The sequence below is a fragment of the Mus pahari genome, chromosome X (genome assembly GCF_900095145.1).
Source record: "Mus pahari chromosome X, PAHARI_EIJ_v1.1, whole genome shotgun sequence".
Classification (NCBI taxonomy): domain Eukaryota; kingdom Metazoa; phylum Chordata; class Mammalia; order Rodentia; family Muridae; genus Mus; species Mus pahari.
In genome coordinates, this window is record NC_034613.1 from 75,231,430 (window position 1) to 75,241,052 (window position 9,623).

The window sequence follows — 9,623 nt, forward strand, 5'->3', positions numbered from 1 at the left end:
TCTCTCTCTCTCTCTCTCTCTCTCTCTCTTCTTTCTTTCTTTCTTTCTTTCTTTCTTTCTTTCTTTCTTTCTTTCTTTCTTTCTTTCTTTCTGTTATTTTACTTTTATTCCTTTCACTTTAAGCCAATCTTTAAGTTTCACAGTGGTTTCTGGCATGGGAGAGAAAGACTGCATCATTCAGAATAATAGAGGCTGTGGCTTAGTTGGCCTGAGAAGGTGAAGCAGGGGAGGCCACACTGGGGAAGCTGGAGGAGCACAAACTGCCCCACTGACCCATAGGTGATACTCAGAGAGCAGTAGAGCTGATATGCAATGTCCAAAGCAGCCTCCAGCTTTCACAGATCAATCAGGCCATCACCTGCTGTGGCCAGCACGTTGGCAATCAGCTCAGCTGCCTTGGAGTCACCCTCAGCTGAGATGATGGCTGCCTTCTGCTGCTGCTCAGCCTTTTCCACCACAAATCTGACTCTCTCCTCTTCCTGTTGAGCCACCTGTTTGACTTCTACTGCCTCTGTGAACTTCTTTCTGAAAGTCAGATGTGTCAAGGGCACATGATTGCAGATGAACCCAAATGTTGCTGTTCATTCTGTGAGGCTATTGCTCACCTGTCTGAAGACCTGCTCTCCCTGGGTAATCAATTCCTCCTCATCAAAGCAAGCCATCACTGACTTGAGGACGTCTGTGGTGATAGACAGCAGCACTAGCTAAACATAATTTTGCCTATCCTGGTGTAGATTTGAGGAAGCTGGATGACCACCAGCAGGAAGAGGACACATAGCGCAATGTTGACATTCTGCAGGTAGCGCAATGTTGACATTCTGCAGGTCTTTGCTACCAGGATGACTGGTACGTTCTGTGTTCAAGAGCGGCAGTCAAAGGTCATTGGTTTCTGTACCCAAGAGATGGGAAAGTGAGCCATTTCCCCTACCTCCCAAAATGTCCTATACTTCAGGGAATCAGGCAAAGATTGCAGCTCTGTGTTCTGCATCCATCTCATATTCTATAAAGCCGAGTTCATGAGGCCTCCTGCAAGTGCTAATGCCAGGCAGAACTTTCCAATGGACTCAAATACTTTGGCAGCCATAATTCCTTCTGTTGCATTCACTCACCTCTGGTTTCACTCTGACCTCCTGCAAGTGCTAATGCCAGGCAGAACTTTCCAATGGACTCAAATACTTTGGCAGCCATAACTCCTGTTGCATTCACTTACCTCTGGTTTTACTCTGACCTCCACATGAATTCCCTGGCCCCAAATTGCCCTTTTCAATGGTATGGTGTAGCAGTTTGCATGACATAAACAATTATTTGGAATAACTTTTTACAAATACAAATTGATCTAATTGGGCATCTTTCCACAGTTCTCTTTATGTTTATGTACCATGTATTACTGAAAACAGACAGAAGCAGTCACTTACTTTTGTGGCCATCAAGTGATCTACAGATTTTTGATTCAAATTTAGGCTTAACTTACTTCATTGTGATCTGATTTCAAGAGTGATGAATTTTGATGCTATTCATAATTGGCCAATGTTTCCTTGAGAAGACATCATTCACAAATTGTGTATTCATATACAAATTATTAGCTTCTGCACTTGCAATATATACTACATTAAAAGGTTATTGGTATATAGTCTCATAATCTAGTGTTTAAAACAAAGCAAATTTATATTATTATGGCTCAGGCAATATGGCACTATGAAACATGCTTAATGAATGAACTCAGTTGCAATCTCTAGAACCTACATAAAAAGTGAGTTTAGTTGAGCCTTTGTAATCCTAAGGATGATGTGATGGAAGACAGAGACAAATGAATCCTAGAAGCTTACTGGTTGGCATAATTACTTTCTCTATATAATAATATGGATTATGGGTGTTTGAAGACATTGTTCGAGTTGGATAGGGAAGAAAGTTCTTATTGTAAAGGGTATGGTGATGAAGAATGGATTTGTGTCTGAGTAAATTTCACTTCGGAGGTAATATTTTAAGTAGAGTCTAAAAACCACAGAAATGTTAGCAAACAAATTAGAATATGGCTTAGTGAAGATAAAAATCACAAAATTTAAAGAAAGTTAAGATAAAATTTAAAGATGTATCAACAAATGTGGATAACACAATGCAAGCTATGTGTTTGTGTGTGTGTGTGTGCATATGTAAATGTTATTGAGTATGTTTACCATGTGTGTATGGACAACAAAGGACAGCATCTGGTGTTCATCTCATCTAACTTCCACTACTTTGAGAGAAGATCTTTACAACACTGAAATGAAAACAAATTACTTAGGCTGACCAGCCAGTAAGCTTTGGGGATTCACTTGGTTCTGTTTTCCAACACATCATCCTTAGAATTAAAGGGGCTAGACCAACCTCCCATTTTATATGCATTCTTGGGATTGCAACTGAATTCATCACAGGTGTTTCATAGCACCTTATTGACCAATCTATCTCTTTAACCTATAATCAGGTGTATTTGTTGATTCATCCTCAAGATGGTCATCATAAAAACTCAAAAACTTCTTAATAATTAAATTAATGTGAAATTAAATGTTTTTCATTTACTACCAAACAACAACAGACACTAAAAATCATACATAATGTTTAGGATTTAAAATGATCAGAGTCAAACAACGTAGTAATAATATTTAAGGCCTGAGTATGGAATTATTTGGTTCTCCAACTAAGACATTATTAACAGTTTTGAAACAACTATTGCACACCTGTGTATACAAACAAGAAAAATGGAAACGTGTATTTATTTATACATGAATGTTCATAATAGTGGTAATTATAATAACCATCAAGGGGAAACTTCCCAATAAATATCAACTGATAAATGGAATTGGTAGTCTATGTTCAGCATATTGTTTCAGCACGAAAAATAACCATAGGCCTACCTAAACACACAGCTGCAGGTATAAAATTTAAAGGTGTTGTTTTAAATGGGAGAATCTTGGAAAAATAATTGACCACATTACATAGCTCCATTTATATGGAATATCCATAATAGGCAGATATATAGGAAAAAAATAGATAAGTGAATTAGTGATTCCTCCTGGGAAGCAATACAAGTGGAAACGGTATTAAGCTAGAATGGCATAGTACGTATTTAAATGCAATAAGTATAGTCTAAAATTAGTTTGAGTCGATTGCAAAAAAAATATGGACATAGTAAAAGTTGTTCATTGTATACTTTAAACTGGTAAATTGTATACTATGAACATTATGTCATAACAAAGAGAATGGAATGAAGTGGAGGGGATAAATGCATAGTGGAAGGAGAAAATGAAGAAAAGTGGAACATTCTACTAATAAGACAACATTTAAATAATGCTTTGCACACAGCGACATACATATGTATATACAGTGTAAGTGCAAATTTTATACAAAAACAAAGGGAAAGGAGTAGAAAGGGAAGGAAAAAGAATAAGAAAGACAAACTTAAAACCAGAAGAGAAATGGCGGGCAGAGAGTGACAAGAGTGGGTGAATAAAAATTTCAATACTAAGAAATGTATGCTCTTAAATGAGATATTTGTTTTAATTATTTTCTCACCTGGTTTCTAAAATATAAATATATTTCTGGGAAGGAGATAACTCATTGCTGATTTAGGTAATATGATAATTTAGCTGAAAACAACTGATATTTTTCAAAGTAAAAACTAATATTTACCTCAACAAAATTGCTCTTACAGACAATACAACTCATGACAAAGCATAAATTTCACAGAAAGACATATTTGGGTTCAAATCTAACTTCTTCCATTATTTTCTGTCGAAATTTTCATGAGAAACTAATGACATGTATCTGCCTGACAATACATAATTTATATGCTCTTTTCCAAGAAATATGAAATAACTAATAATATCTGACATGGATAAATTCATGAATTAGCTCTTTATAATTATTTGGACAATCAGAGTTTGGGACTCCTAGGATTTAATTATTTTGTGCTAAAGTCTCACAGTTGCTAGTTTTCTGAGGTGCTAAATAAGAAGCAAAACTGATGTCATGTTTTCAAAACTAATTAGAACTTTGAAGAGAAAAACTATTGTTCTCACTAGCTCTAATTAAAATATTCACCTCTTTTACAAAAGGAAATCCACAGAATCACCTATATGGCATGTGCTATAAATGCAATTGCATTTCACAGCCACTGTAAGTTATCATCTTTTGCATAAAACATAAGAGACAGCATCCAAAATTAAAATGACTGAGATTTCTAAAGAAAGCTTTTCAAGGACCCTGTTTTAATTTTTCTTGCAAGAAAATAGTTAGATGCTTACTTATTTCCTATTTTCAGAAGCAAAATCAATCTCTTTAGCAAATGAACACTGTTACAATTATAGCTGGTGTGCTCTCTTTACACTCACCTATGCTGCTTCAGTCCAAGTGCTGCATCATCTGTCTTTCTGAGTACACCCTGCAGATTTCACAATGACCAACATTCTAATTTATATTATATTATATTTATTATATTATATTTCTATAAGGTAATATTATATTTTAAATATAAAGTAGAATAATAGATATAATATGCATATAATATAATATAATAATATATAGGAAGAAAATACCTAGCTCAATAACATTGCATATATATATATATATATATATATATATATATATATATGTGTGTGTGTGTGTGTGTGTGTGCGTGTGTGTGTATTTTGCATTACAATTCAGACATCTGATCATTGACATGGTTACTTACTTTGTCACTTGCAGATTAATGACAGTCTTTACCCTAGGATATAGACAAGGATATAATATATTTTGACAAATGATTAAAGAAGCTGCTGTCTTCTCTTTTGTGGTAGTGTCAACTGTCCATCATTTGGGATGAAGTGGAATGATTCCATCAGTGGTAATTTTTAGTAACACCCTTTTGTGGGATTCCATTACAAATTTATAAAGTAAGAATAATAAATTGATTATGCTAACAAGTGTGAGCTGCAATTTGCATTTTACTGGGGATACTAACTTGTTTGCATATCAAAAATTAAGACAATGTTATACATTAAAATCATTAGGAGCTTATTATTTCTTGAAACTCACAAGTTTGCTAATAAAGAGTTAAACCATTTTGCCTTCTAATATTTTTTAAGAAAGACTGTTACATTAAAATTTTTCATAAATAAGACAATGATTTATTAAGTGAAGAAGAGTTTTATTTGCTTGCTGAGAAAGAATGGTGGAAGCTGTAGATGATTTTTCCTAATTTCAACACAATTTTTACCCAAATGCACCACGATCTGGTACTCTCATAACACAAAATATGTAATGTCAAACCTCTGAGAGGACTACTGGGTCTGGGTTCAGTCAGAGAAGATACACCTAACCCTCAAGAGACTGGAGGCCCCAGGGAGTTAAGAGGTCTGGTTGGGTAGGGGTTGGGGGAAGTGGATATCCTCGTGGAGTCAGGGGGTGGGGAGAAGGTATGGGATGTGGAACAGTCAGAGGGTTTACTGGAAGAGGGGAAAAAAATCTGGAGTGTAAATAAATAAAATAAATAAAGAGAGAAAGAAAAGAAAAGAAAAGAAAAGAAAAGAAAAGAAAAGAAGAAAAGAAAAAAGTAATGGCAAACATTCATACACTTGTATTATGTTCACATTTCCATTCAATATCGAATGTAGTTAGAACATAAAATTAATTTTTTATCTTAATATTTTGGGTCTATGACTTAATTAATTTAATTCTTTTTTAAAAAATATTTCTAGGTAAAAATCATGGCTTGTATTGAAATAAAAAGAAATAAACAAGCCAAAAATGAAACAATATACCAGTTCCTGAATGTAGGCAGAAGTAAGGAATGAAATGAATAAACAGTCTACAAATTGTACATGTAGAAAAGAAGGGGCTTCAAGGAAGAAAAAGATCAAAACACCAAGTACAAAAAGGTAAGTGTTCTTTCTATGGCAGTAATGCATGCAAGAATGACTGTACTTACATAACTTATACAAATGTGTTTTAAGTATTCTTATGTATAGCTCTTAGAAGAAAATGTGTGGAACATTTATGCTTATTATTGAAAGTAATGCTTTTCCAAAAATAAGAAATAGTATGAATAAGCTACAGAATTAATAGCAATGAAAAGGTCACCAATTTCTGACATATCTCTGTCAGATCTGATTGTATTAAACGCCCAGCTTTTATCAGCAAATTCTACAAAAAATATTGGTATATGACTTTAACCTTTTATAAAAGGTCACTGTCAAACACAGAAAAGGATGAGACATTTTGAAGTATTGACTCCAGATCTTAATTGAAGTAAGTTTTAAAAAATGAGACTATTCAGATATTAGATATAATTTCATTCTAGGTTCAGAGGAAAATTAAAATCTCAGTTAAATAGACTTCCTCCATAAAAACTTTGGCAATTTAGTTGAAGAGAGTGACTTTCTTTTTTTTTTTTTAATTTCATCTGATATGTATTTATTTAGTTATATAGTATAATACAGAAATTTTACCGCTAAACTATGCATGATGGTAGATTCCCCTAAGCCCAACATCCCAGACATAGCAGTAAAAATATTTCAGTTCAAAGCCATGACTAGTCCCACAGAAGTCTACACTACACAGCAAGAATTCAAAATTAACTAAAGAACAATATGAAAACATAAAGCAAATTTATCAAATACTGTTATCAGATAAGATAAATTATACAGATCATTTATATGTGTTTGAATGTGTGTGTAAATATCATAAAACAGGAAATTTATAAGGTGAATATTTCAATTTTTTAATATCAATACTTCCTATTTTATGAAAGTAGTGTAGGTTGTCATTAACCAGAGTTCAGTTACTGTTTTAAATGTGGCTTTTACTTATACTGATTTTCCCTGTATAAATTTCAGGGTTTTTTTTTTTTTCATTATAACACCCACCATGGCTATGCTGACACTCCATAAAAACACTAACAAAGCATTTGAGTGTGGCTTTGTAAACCTCTGCTGCAATGGGAAATAAAGCATACGTATTAAAACTTTATAAAAAGAAAGCCTCTTGTTGCTATGGTAATGTCTAGTTCCTAAAAGCTTAAAGAAGTACCTCTCTTCTTGGATTCACCTGGGTTCTGATTTTGCATTGGTGATACTCAGATGATTAAAGAGTTTTGAGAGATAAGTACTTGATATCAGCAAGAAAAATTCCACATTCATTTTTAGTATACAGAAATGGATTGTAAGCATACAAATCCACTCTCAAGTAATTCACTGAGGCAGCAAGCAGTGCATGGTAGTGATTCACTACCCATTCAGAATGTTCTTTTCAGCTTTCCTTCATTTAATGACAGACAGTGCAATTACATGTGTGTGTGTGTGTGTATATTATATATATATATATTGAACTATTCTCTTTGGCTTTATTGAGTACAAGTTGAATTAGATTGTTTTTTGTTCTTGTTGACACGGAAGAGTCATATTAATTTGACACCAGTGTTTAGAACACAATACCATGTTGATTTAATATCAAACATCATTTACAATTCCACAATTTTCAAGACAGTGGATTATATTATATATGTTTTCCAATTCAGTATTAATTCTCATACAATGAATATATTATATATATAAATATATCCTTCACTAATATATTGATATGAATATTATGTATATATATGTTTTAAATATCAGAGGAATATTAAAACATACAATGCTGAGAAATAAAACCTACTGAAGTATTATAATGAATGTTTTAACCATTATTATCTTGAATGATATGTGAAGTCCATTTGAGCAATACATGTTGATACATTTAAAAATATATTATGTAAGTCAGAAGAATGAATGAAAGCAAACTTTGATAACATTGTGCGATGATGAAAATCACTACTTTGTGACCTAACCTAAATATATTAAATGTAAGTGTACTGTTTCCCATGTGATCACATTTAATTATCTACATATTTTTTGCTAATAAACTATGATAAAAAATACTCATATATAAATAGTAAATCTGTTCTGCTGACAATAGTCATAATCTCTGTTAGTAGTCATCCTTAAAGGGCTTTCCAAGGCTTTTCAAAAGCAACAAAATACCTCTGCTTCCATGTTCCCTATTAACTACTTACTAAAGGATTCATCACTCATTATTGTGCTTGTTTGTCACTGAAATCTATCTACCATCTCCTGGAGATGATGCTTTATACATTTTGATTACCTAACACTAGAAATGAACATAAAACCTATATTGAATTAATAAATAAATATGAACAGCACTTCACTGTATTATTTATTTTGTATGTGTGAGAAATTTATCATTCATTAACAAAAATTCCTGAAGACCTCAAAATGATTTATAAATTCATATATTTCATTCATCAAAAAGCAAACTGAGTTTTTGATATAAAGGTATGTTTAAGAGTTGTAGGCACAGAGGGAGGGGATAGGGGATTTTTGGAGGGAAAACTAGATAAGGGGATAACATTTGAAATATAAAGAAAATATCTAAGAAAACAAAAGAAAAAAAAGAGTTGTAGGAGTAAAAGCTACCAATATTTATTTATTTTTCTGTTTATTTACACTCCAGATTTTTATCTCCTGTCTTCCCCACCCCATCCACCCTCTCTGACTGTTCCACATCCCATACCTCCTCCCCATGTCCCTGTCTCTATGAGTATGTCCCCACCCCCACCCCACCTGATCTCTATACTCCCTGGGGTCTTAATGACCCTCTTTCTACTCTAAGTTTCATCTACTTTTGATTTAATTTTCCTCTGAGTACAGAAGAGAATCCTCACCTATTGCTTTAAAATGACGGAGTTTTAAAAATCCCTTTGCCTCATGTTTCCAAGGTAATATTTATTTTATTTTTCATGAAGCTGAATTTAGGATGCCTTACAAATAATTTGAATAATACTATACTGTGAAACCTCAAGAATATTTATTCCTGAAGGAGACTACATGATATTTAGAACTGGTACACAACTAAGGCTTAGCTATGACATAGTTCTTAGAATTCAGCATCAATGATCACACAAGAATCACCAGTAATATCCAATGTACCCATGCCTTTTTAATATAGTTCAATTTTCAAACAGAAATCACTGTGATATGCAGAAAATGTTTTCAAATGGAGTAAAAGACTCACTATAAAATTTCAAACTCAAATCTCCAGGTCAACTCTGACCTTTAAATTTTAGAATGGGACACCTGGTGCCTTTCCCAACCTGAGGAGGGGTGTCTGCACTGGAGCAGTCTCCAGGCCTGAACTGGAAGGAGGGGTGTTCGCCCAGGAGCAGTCTCCTGGCCTGAGCCAGAAGGAGAACCATCTTTGCTCCAGTCCACTGCTGGTTAGAGGGCAGCCTGGAGAAGGGACACAGCTTCTGGGCTTCAGTCTGCACTGGCAAGAGTATGGACCGCAGAAGCTACACAGCTTCAGGACAGAAAGAAGCAACCTAAATTCTGGGACAGGCTCTACTTTGGGCTCCAGAATTTTGGTCACCTTCCTTGCCAGAGTAAAGGTGGCAACCAGTGAGGGCTCTGTCTGCCAGAGCAGGTGAGAGAGTCATACTGTGTCCAGAGTCCCTCAGTGGCTAGACTGNGCAGATGAGTGAATAATCTGCAGAGGCAACACATCTACTGACACAGGCCCTGTTTTGGGCCTTCATCTTCAGCAAGGTGTCAGAT

At 34.2% G+C, this 9,623-nt stretch overlaps 1 protein-coding gene and 1 pseudogene across 2 annotated transcripts in view; both read right to left on the reverse strand.

Moving 5' to 3' along the window:
* Il1rapl1 (interleukin 1 receptor accessory protein like 1) overlaps positions 1-9,623 on the reverse strand; it is a 1,306,889-nt gene that overhangs the window by 902,060 nt on the left and 395,206 nt on the right. The window lies entirely within an intron of this gene.
* Positions 174-1,181, reverse strand: LOC110313678 (annotated as a pseudogene).